The sequence below is a fragment of the Tenrec ecaudatus genome, chromosome 12 (genome assembly GCF_050624435.1).
Source record: "Tenrec ecaudatus isolate mTenEca1 chromosome 12, mTenEca1.hap1, whole genome shotgun sequence".
In the NCBI taxonomy this organism is placed as follows: Eukaryota; Metazoa; Chordata; class Mammalia; order Afrosoricida; family Tenrecidae; genus Tenrec; species Tenrec ecaudatus.
This window is the reverse complement of record NC_134541.1, coordinates 97163288-97167594: the sequence shown is the minus strand read 5'-3', so window position 1 is coordinate 97167594 and position 4307 is coordinate 97163288. Positions and strand designations below refer to the sequence as shown.

General features: G+C 56.7%; 1 pseudogene; it reads right to left on the bottom strand.

The window, feature by feature from the left end:
- Positions 1-316: 316 nt before the first annotated feature.
- On the bottom strand, positions 317-1528 carry LOC142422766 (nuclear receptor subfamily 2 group F member 6 pseudogene; annotated as a pseudogene).
- Positions 1529-4307: the final 2779 nt, after the last annotated feature.

The following is a 4307-nucleotide window of genomic DNA, read 5'->3' as shown; positions in this document are numbered from 1 at the left end:
AATTTATGTAAAACCAACTTACATAGACATCCTCTCCAAATGACTTCAGGTGCCTATCCAGGTGCAGAACGCAAGTCAGCACCGCCGAGGCATGTGCTTGCTGTGCCTGAAATAAACCTTCCAGGCTTGTAAGGCTCTGAAGTCCAGTAGCCTCCGAGTCAAATTGTAACCAGGGTCACTAAGGGCTACTGCATATTACATAATGATCTTTCGCCCTAGTCATGGTTCTGGTTAGCCACTTGGGGAGGCTGTCCCTATCCTTGGCCTGGGGACCCCGAGCATCTGTGTCGCTGGAGGTCGGTCACTGGCCGGAGCCCTAAGGCCAGTTGAAAGTACTCCCCGAGAGCAGCATGTCTCGGATCAGCGTCTCAACGGGTGTCTTGCCCACCAGGCGCATGAAGAACAGCTGAGAGATGAGTGAGGCTGGGACGGCGCGCAGGGCAGGCAGACGCAGCAGCAGGCGGCCGAAGCACTGGGGCTGGGCTGGGTACTGGGTCAGCATGTACTCGGTCAGGGCCACCTGCGCCTTCTCCTGCAGCCTCTCCACGTGTGCTGGGTCTGAGAGGCCACAGGCATCAAGAGTAAAGAGCGCGATGGCCTTGAGGCAGCCATACTCCGCCGAGTCCACCTGCAGGCGGCCCAGCTTGTCCACTTGCTCCTGGAAGGCGCGCACCTGGTCCATGAAGGCCACCGCCCGCTAGGCGGCCATGGGAGCGGTGTGCAGCCCGGCTGCGGCCAGCAGAGGCGCAGTGTGCAGGGTCAGGGCGGCTTCCGCCGCGTTCAGCAGGAACAGCTCGCTCCAGCTGAGCCGCAGCAGGGCCACCTGGTCGGCCACGGGCAGCTCGGGGAAGAAGGGCGCGTGGCGCGCCCACTCCATGGTGCTGAAGAGCAGCCGCGCCGCCAGCTCCACACACGTTATCGATGCCCAGCACCGCGCCCGCGCCGCCCGGGCCGAAGGCGCTCGCCGCGCCCGTGCCAAAGTGGCCGGCCACCGCCAGGTAGGGCTTGGCGCGCAGCAGCTGTGTGATCAGCTCCCACGCTGGCTGGCCATGGAAGAGGTCTCCGCCCACCGCCTCCGCCAGCGCCAAGCCCGGGGGGGGGCTGCCAGAGACGCGGCGCCAGGACCTGGCGGCGAGTGGGGGCTGCGGCCCCGCTGCACGGCCTCTTTGCGCATGCCGACCGGAACACTTCTTGAGGCAACAGTACTGACACTGGTTCCGGTGGTGCTGGTCAATCTGGCAGTCACGGTTGGACCTGCAGGTGTAGCTGAGGTTGAGGAGTATGCTCCTCTTGAAGAAGCTCTTGCAGCCCTGGCAGGTGAGGACGCCCTAGTGCTTGCGCTCGCCTTGTCCCCGCACACCACACAGTCCACCTGCAGCCCCTGCCGCTCCTCGTCGCCCTGCTCGGCGTCGCTGGCGGCGCCCGGGGGCGAGGCCGAGTCCTCGGTGGCGGGCGGGTAGCCACCCACCTTGTCCACGCCATTCGCGTCTCCACCGCCGCCGGGGCCGCCCCAGCCTCCGGCCACCATGGCCATAGCCCCCGGGCCGCGGGTCCGGGGCGCCCCCGCTGCGCGTCGCTCTGGGGGTACCTCTCTCGGCGCAGGGGTCGCTAGCCGGCGCGCATCCGGTCCCGACGCACGGGGGCTCCCGCGGAACCCCCCAAAAAAGTTTTGCAGCACCAACTTCTGCGGCCGGTGTGCGCGCCGGCGGAACTGGTCGGGCCGGTTCCAGGCCAACTTTCCCACGCGTGCGCGGGCCCGGGGCCGGGGGAGGCGCACTGGCGTTGAGGCCCGGGGACCCCGGGGGCAGGAGCCCGGCCGCCCAGGGGCTCCGGCGGGGGCGCGCGGGCCATGGGCCGGCCCGAGCCGCGGCGGGGGCCACAGCCAACTTCGCGGGCCGCCCCGCGCACTCCTGAGGCTGGGGCCAAACTTTGGCCACAAGTTGCCCGGGCGGCCGCGGCGCGGGGAAGGGGCGGCGGGCGCGCGCCAGGGCCTGACGCTGCGCCTCCCAGGAACCCCTGCGCCCCTTGCCGCCGCTGCCGCCGCTCGCGGCCTGCAGGTCAGCATGCCTCGCCCTCCTAGCCGCCGCTGGCCTGGGCCTGCGCAGGGACAGAGCCTCGCTCTCACGCTCCCCTCGCCACTGCCTCCGCCGCCCCTGCGCCTGGCCTGGCGCTGCAGCCAGTTTGACAAATATGGATTTCTCTTTTTTCTTTTAAACGTTTTATTAGGGGCTCATACAACTCTTACCACAGTCCATACATATACATACATCAATTGTGTAAAGCACATCTGTACATTCTTTGCCCTAATCATTTTCTTTTCTTTCTTTTTTTTCCTTTTCTTTTTTTACATTTTATTAGGGACTCATACAACTCTTATCACAATCCATACATATACATACATCAATTGTATAAAGCACATGCATACATTCCCCGCCCCAATCATTCTCAAAGCATTTGCTCTCCACTTAGGCCCTTTGCATCAGGTCCTTTTTTTCCTCCTCCTCCCTCCCCTTTCCCCCCTCCCTCATGTGCCCTTTGTAATTTATACATCGTTATTTTGTCATATCTTGCTCTATCCCAAGTCTCCCTTCCCACATTTTCTGCCGTCCCTCTCCCAGGGAGGAGGTCACATGTGGATCCTTGTAATCAGTTCCCCCTTCCAACCCACTCACCCTATACTCTCCCAGCATCATCCCTCACACCCTTGGTCCAGAAGATATCATCCACCCTGGATTTCCTGTGCCTCCAGCCCTCATATTACCAATGTACAACCTCTGCCCTATCCAGCCCTCTAAGGTAGAATTCGGATCATGGTAGTTGGGGGGAGGAAGCATCCAGAATCTGGGGGAAAGCTTTGCTCTTCATCGGCACTACCTCGCACCCTGACTGACCCATCTCCTCTCCTAAACCCCTCTCTGAGGGGATCTCCAGTGGCCGACGCTTGGGCCTTGGGTCTCCACTCTGCACTTCCCCCTTCATTCATTATGGTATATATATATATATATATATATACATACATACACACACACGCACACATATTCTTTTTTTTTTGCATGATGCCTTATACCTGGTCCCTTTGGCACCAAATATGGATTTCTTAAATTGGTTTTCCAACCTATTTAGTCTTGACGGGGATACGTCTACTACCCGTACTAATCCATGGTCTGAAATAGCAAAGATAATATTAAAGTAGCACCTAAAGTAGATGACATGCTGGATAAAGGAGATGCTCTTGGCAATCGTATATTTGATATTTTCCAGGAGTTTTGTGAAAATGACAAGTATAGCGAAGCTGGTTGGCTGGTCCTTCATACGATGGAAAGTGTTATTAAGGAGAGGGATGATCTCAGAGCCTCAAAAGCACGCCTCACATGCAGACTAACAGATTTGAAAACTTCCATCTGTGCTACAAAGGAGAGCCTTCTCTCCTCTAGTAAAAGAGCTGACATTGCTGAGAACCAGGTCCAGAGTCTCATTATACGAGTGGCTGAATGACAACGGCAGCTGAATTGCAGATCTAGAGTAGTGTCTGAAACCAAAGTAAGGGCATTCATTGGGAAAAGTTGGGACCCTGAAACATGGGATGGGAACATAGGGGCTGATGATCCGGAAGTAGAGGATATTGAGCCCTTAGAAACACCTGAGCAGATTAGCCAAACGATTCAAGTTGATAGGCCAGGTGGGGCTGCATCAGTAGCATTACCTGAGGAAGATGCCTCGCAAGGTATTGCTGAGAGCACCCAGGAAACACCCTCAGCACCCATTATTTCCACTAGACCTGTCACTAAAATGAAGTCTCAGAAACCTCCTAAAGGTGAGGTTGAGAAGATTATCCAAGAAGAAGTGCGCTACACACATAAAGACCTGCTTGAGTTCTCAAATACGTACAAGCAAAAGCCTGGAGAATACCCCTGGGAATGGTTACTCAGGGTGTGGGATACTGGTGCACGAAATGTAATATTAGACCAGTCTGAGTTTCTGGATATGGGACCCCTAAGCACAGACTCTTCTTTCAATGTCTCTGCGAGACAGGCTAATAAAGGATCTAAGTCTTTATGTGGTTAGTTCAATGAAGCATGGACTGCCAGATGGCCTAGATTAGACCAACTTGAAGACCCTGACCTGCCTTGGTACACTGTAGAGGAAGGCATCCAAAAGCTTAGAGAAATTGGTATGTTAGAATGGATCTATCAAGATATTCCCATAGATCCAAAAAGGGGGTGACCTGAAGACATACCCTTTACCATAACCATAAGGAACAAGTTTGTGAAGTGGGCCCCAGCATCTCTTAAGACTCCTGTAATTGC